The following is a 6682-nucleotide window of genomic DNA, read 5'->3' as shown; positions in this document are numbered from 1 at the left end:
CTTTAAAAAGGCAAATAATGGGGAAAAGCTAGTTGAAATTAGTGGTATAGAAAGCCGTGTGAACACTTAAGGTAGAAGATTTGGAGCAGATGATAGCATGCAGCAAGAGTAGTTAGTAAAAATGCTCTAAGGCAGACAAAAAGTTGACAGCTTTCAGAAGCAAAAAAAAAGGCTGCTGTGACCAGAACACAGCAAGTGAGGGGTATAATGGTGGATAGGGTAAGAGAGGTAGACATGGATCATAATGTGGAGAATCTTTTAGGCCACATTAAAGACCACACATCATTTATAAGTTCAATATGCAGCCATTGGAGGGTTTTAAAGCAGAGATGTCATGCAATATTATTAATTTAAAAAAAAAATTTTCTGGTTTCTCTGCATAGAATAAACTATAGGTTTATAAAATTTGAAGCAGAAAGACCAGTTAGATGGCTGTTGTAATAGTCCAAGGAAGAGATATTCTTGGTATGAACTGGTGTTATGAAGTATAAATATAGATGATTGCTTGGCTTTAAAATATATTCTGAGGTTGGAAGATGGTGGCAGAGGAGAAGGACCCTAGGCCCACTTCATATCAGAAATACAACTAGATAACAATAAAATCATCTTAAATAACCCAGAAATTGAACTGAAGCCTGGCAGAACAAACTCCATAACTAAAGTTGGAGAAGAAGCCACTTTGAAGAAGGTAAGAAACACAAAGATGTGATTTGAGAGAGAAATGCATTGTGGCCACTGTGGTGGGGAGGGAGCCATGTTCATGGAGAAAGGCAAGAGATGGACCAACATACAGGGAAGCACATGGGGAAAATGAACCCTATAGCAATTGGCTTGGAAGGCAAAAGGGGCCAAAATTTGTGACTTCTGGCAACAAGCAGGGATTAAAGCCTGGAGTTTTAAAGGTCATCAAGCTTAGCTAGGATAGAACCTGGAGGGCACTGTGCTGCTCTTGGAGGGAAGGAAGGTAAACAACTGCAGACATAAAGCATGGAAACAGTGATCTTGAAGAGCACCTGAGGCACACAGTGGGGTTATTAGCTCATTTCAGAGAACATTACAGATAGGCGACATTCACAGACAGACCCCTCAGGGAAAAAAGGAACTAGCAGGCACCATTTCCCTCCCCTGCCCCTCAGCATAAGCATAGGGACACCTGCAGGAACCAGTGCAGGGCAGACAATCATTATGTAACTTGCTAACACCAAGCCCCATCCCTGCACACTAAGAACTGCCTTTCCCAGTCTCACTTGTCTCACTTTTAGTGCAGTGGGCCCCCTCCCCCATAAGACCAGCCTAAACCTCTGCTGACACCATGTCTATTAACTTTGGAGTTTTTCAGAGCCTCAGTCCCAGTGGAGGTAGTGACAGGACTTACTTCACAAGCAGATCAGAGCACGCCTAGTAAAAAAAAAGTGCCACATTCAGGAAAAGGACTAAACACTGCCAAAAGAGGCAAAAAAAAAAAAAAAAGGCTCTGCAGATGACTGCCCTGAAAATAAAGCAGCCAGGACACAATGGCAGAGCACATGCAACACATTGGAGACACTCCCAGAAGTGCCAGGTCATGGGGAACAGGGGACACTACATGGCAAGGCACTACAGAACCTCTTCTTCATAAGGCTAATATCCTCAAGAACAGGAGATGTAGCTGACTTTCCTAACACAGAGAAAAAAAAAAGACACATAGACAAAATGATAACACAGAAAATTAACCCAAATGAAAGAACAGGACAAAGCCATGGCCAGAAATCTAAGTGAAAAATATATTAGTAATATGCCTGATGGGGTAAGTAAGCAATGATCATAAGGACACTCTCTGGACTTGAGAAAAGGGTGGAAGATATGAGTGAGACCATGAACACAGAGACAAAGAACAACATAGCAAAGATAAAGAGCTAAATAAATGAAATGAGAAACATGCTTGATGGAATGAACAGCAGGCAGGAAGAAGCAGAGGAACAAATTAATGAGTCAGAAGACAGAGTAATGTAAAGTAATCCAGATGAAACAAAGAGAGAAAAACAAATATACAAAATGAGAATAGATTTAGGGAACTCAGTGACTCCATGAAATGTAATAGCATTCATGTTATACTGACCCAGAAAAAGATTGAGAAAAGGTGGCAGAAAATTTAGCTGAAGAAATAATAGCTGAACATGTCCTTAATTTGGGGAAGGAAACAAATATCCAGATCTAGGAGGCAGAGAAAACCCTCAACAAAATCAGCAAAAGCAGATTCACACCAAGACATATTGTAATTAAATTGGCAAAATATAGTGATATAGAAAATTATTTTGAAAGCAGCAAGGCAAAATAAGACAGTAATATATAATGGAAGCCACATAATTCTAGTAGGGTTTTTTTTTGGTTTTTTTGTTGTTGTTGTTGTTTTTAGCAGAAACGTGGCAAGAAAAGAATGGCATGATATAGTCAAAGACCTGACTGGGAAAAATCTGCAACTATGAATACTCTATCTAGCAAAGCTGTCATTCAGAATACAATGAGATAGAGTCTCCCACACAAACAAAAACTAAACAAGTTCATGATCACTAAAGTAGCTGTGCAAGAAATATTAAAGGGGTCTCTTTGAGTGGAATGGAAAGACCAAAAGTTACAGTATGAAGGGAGGAAACACAAAAGCAGTAAAAATGAATATTTCTATAAAAAAATCAGTCAAAGGACACCTGGGTAGCTCAGTTGGTTAAGTGTCTGCATTTGGCTCAGGTCATGATCCCAGGGTCCTGGCATCAAGCCCCGCACTGGGTTCCCTGCTCAGTGGGGAGTTTATTTCTCCCTCTCTCTCTCTCCCTCTGCTTCTCCCCCCACTGCTGTGCTCTCTCTCTCTCAAATAAATAAATAAAATCTTTAAAAAATCTGTCAAGAGGGGCACCTGTGTGGCTCAGTCAGTTAAACACCTGCCTTTGGCTCAGGTCATAATCCCAAGGTTCTGAGATCAAGCCCCGCATTGGGCTGCCTGCTCAGCAGGGAGCCTGTTTTTCCCTCTGCCCCTTCTCCAGCTCTTTCTCTCTCTCTTTATCTTTCTCTCTCTCTCTAATAAATAAATAAAATATTTAAAAAAATCAATGAACTCACAAAATAATGAACAATATGATACCATATACCTAAAACATGGGGAGGAGGGGATTAAGAATGAGTTCAAACTTAAATGACCATCAACTTAATATAGATGGTTATATGCAGAAAATGTTATATACAAACCTAATGGTAACTAAATATCAAAAACAACTAATAAATATGCAAAGAATAAAGAGAAATAAATCAAAATATATCACTAAAGAAATAAGCAAAACATGAAAGACAAGAAAGTATCAGAAAAAATCTTCAGAAATATCCACAAAACAAATAATAAAATGACAATAAGTACATATCTATCAATATTAATTTGAATGAAAATGGAATAAATGCTCCAATTAAAAGACAGGGTGACAGTAAATTAATAAAATAATACCCATATATATGCTGCCTACAAGAGACTCATTATAGACCTAAAGACACCTGCAGATTGAAAGTCAGGGAATGGAGAAATATTAATCATGCAAATGAATCCCAAAAGGAAGCTGGAGTAGTGATACTTATATTGGACATAGTAAACTTTAAAACAAAGACTGTAACAAGGGATAAAGAAGGACAGTATATAATAATAAAGGGGACAATCCAAAAGAAGATATAACAATTGTAAATACTTATGCACCCAGCATGGGAGCAGCCAAATACATAATATATGTAATAACAAACATGAAGGAACTAATTGGTAATAATACAATAATACCAGGGGACTTTATCATCACACTTTCATCAAGGGACTGATAATCTAAACAGAACATTAACAAGGAAACAATGGCTAATGCTGGAACTGATGGATTTAACAGATATATTCAGAACATTCCATCCTAAAACAGCAGAATACACATTCTTTTCAACTACACACAAAACAAGTCTCAACAAATTGGAGATCGAAGTCATACTATGCATCATTTCTGATAACAACTTTATGAAACTAGAAGTCAACCATAATAAAAAATCTGGAAATGAGACATGTGGGTGGCACAGTTGGTTGAGTATCCAACTCTTGAATTTGGCTCAGGTTATGATCTCCAGGTTGTGGGATTGTGCCCCGAATTGAGCTCCATGCTCAGTGCAGAGTCTGCTAAGTTTCTCTCTCCCTCTGCCCCTCCCCCCTGCTCTCTCTCTCTCTCTCTCTCAAAAATAAATAAATAAATCTTTTTTACAAATCTAGAAAGACCACAAATACATGGAGGTTAAATAATATGCTACCAAACAATAAATGGGCCAAACAAGCAATAAAAAAAGATATCAGAAAGTACAGAGAATCAAATGAAAATGAAAACACAATGGTCCAAAACCTTCAGGATACAGTAAAAGCAGTTCCAAGAGGGATGTGTATAGCAGTACAACCCAACCACAAGAAGCAAGGAGAATGCCAAATTAAAAAAAAGATCCTTAAACCTAAAAGAGCTAGAAAAAGAACAACAAATGAAGCCTAAAGCCAACAAAAGGAAGGGAATAATACCTTTAGAGAACAAATAAATAATATAGAAACTAAAAAAGACAATAGAGCAGATCAATGAAATCAGGAGCTGGTACGTTGAAAAATTAATAAATTGATAAACCTCTAGCCAGACATACCAAAAGAAAATAGAAAAGACCTAAATAAATAAAGTCACAAATGAGAGAGGAGAAATAACAATGAATAGCACAGAAGTACAAACAATTATTATTTTTATTTTTTAAAAAAAAAGAGCAGGGGAGGGGCAGAGGGACAGAAGAAGAAGGAGAGAGAGGATCATTTTTTAAAATATTTTATTTATTTATTTATTAAGTGAGAGAGAGAGACAGAACGTGCACAATCAGGGGGAACAGCAGGCAGAGGGAGAAGCAGGGTCCCTGCTGAGCAAGGGGCCTGATGTGGGACTCGAGCCCAGGACCCTGAGATCATGACCTGAGCCAAAGGCAGATGCTTAACCAACTGAGCCACCCAGGCATCCCAATACAAACAATTATAAGAGAATATTATGATAAACTATATGCCTACAAGTTGTACAAACTGGAAAAAATGGATTAATTTCTACAAGCATGTAAACTACCAAAATTGAAACAGGAAGAAATAGAAAACATGAAGAGTAAAGAAATTGAAATCAGTAATCAAAAAACTCCAGAAAACAAAAGTCCAGGGCCAGATGGCATCACAGGTGAATTCTACCAAACATTTAAAGAATAATTAATACTATTCTTCTTAAACTATTGCAAAAAAAATAGAAAAAGAATGAAAACTTCCACATATATTCTGAGGCCAGCATTATCCAGATATGAAAACTGGATAAAGACACCATAGATGCAACAACATAGATGATCAACATAGATGCAAAAATTCTCAACAAGATATTGCAAACTGAATCCAACAATACATTTTTAAAAAAATCATTCACCACGATCAAGTGGCATTTATTCTTAGGCTGCAAGAGTTGTTCAAGATTCACAAATCAATCAACATGATACATCACATTCACATGTGATCATTTCAGTACACACAGAGAAAGCCTATGACAAAGTACAACATACATTCATGATAATAACTCTGAACAAAATAGACTTAGAGGAAACATACCTGAACATGTTAAAGTCTATATACAAAAAACACTGCTAATATCATCCTTAATGAGGAAAAAGTTTTCCTGTACAGTCAGGAACAAGACTATAATGTCCACTCTCACCATTATCATTCAAGATGTACCAGAAGTCCTAGCCACAGCAGAAAACAAAAAGAAATCAAAACACCAAAATGAACAAGGAAGAAATAAGACTTTCACTATTTGCAGATGACATAACACTATATATAGAAAACCTGAAAGACTCCACCAAAAACCTGCTAGAACTGATAAATGAATTCAATAAAATCACAAGATACAAAATAAATGTGCAGAAATCTGTTGCATTTCTATACACCAATACTGAAGACACAGAAAGAGAAATTAAGAAAACATTCCCAGTTACTATTCCACCAAAAAATAATAAGATATCTAGGAATAAACCACCAAAAGTGGTGAAGAAACTCTAGTCTGAGAACAAGAAAACACTGATAAAAAATATTGAAGATGACACAATGAAATGGAAATGGAAAGACATTGCATTTTCATGGATTGATAGAATAAATATTGTTAAACTGTCTATACTACCCCATGCAATTTACACATTTAATGCAATCCTTTTCAAACCAACAGCATTTTTCACAGAACTAGAACAAACAATCTTAAAATTTGTATGGAACACAAAAGATTCCAAATTGCCAAAGCAATCTTGTAAAAGAAACACAAAGCTGGAAGCATCACAATTCAAGACTTCAAGCAATATTACAAAGCTCTTATAATCAAAGCAGTATGGTACTGTCACAAAAATAGACATATAGATCAACAGAACAGAAAATCCAGTAATAAACCACAACTATAGGGCGCCTGGGTGGCTCAGTCGGTTAAGCGACTGCCTTCGGCTCAGGTCATGATCCTGGAGTCCCGGGATCGAGTCCCGCATCGGGCTCCCTGCTCGGCAGGGAGTCTGCTTCCCCCTCTGACCCTCCTCCCTCTCATGCTCTCTCTATCTCATTCTCTCTGTCTCAAATAAATAAATAAAATCTTTAAAAAAAAAA

The sequence above is a fragment of the Leptonychotes weddellii genome, chromosome X (assembly GCF_054177405.1).
Source record: "Leptonychotes weddellii isolate Sample4059 chromosome X, ASM5417740v2, whole genome shotgun sequence".
Taxonomy (NCBI): Eukaryota; Metazoa; Chordata; class Mammalia; order Carnivora; family Phocidae; genus Leptonychotes; species Leptonychotes weddellii.
Note: the sequence above shows the minus strand (reverse complement) of the source record.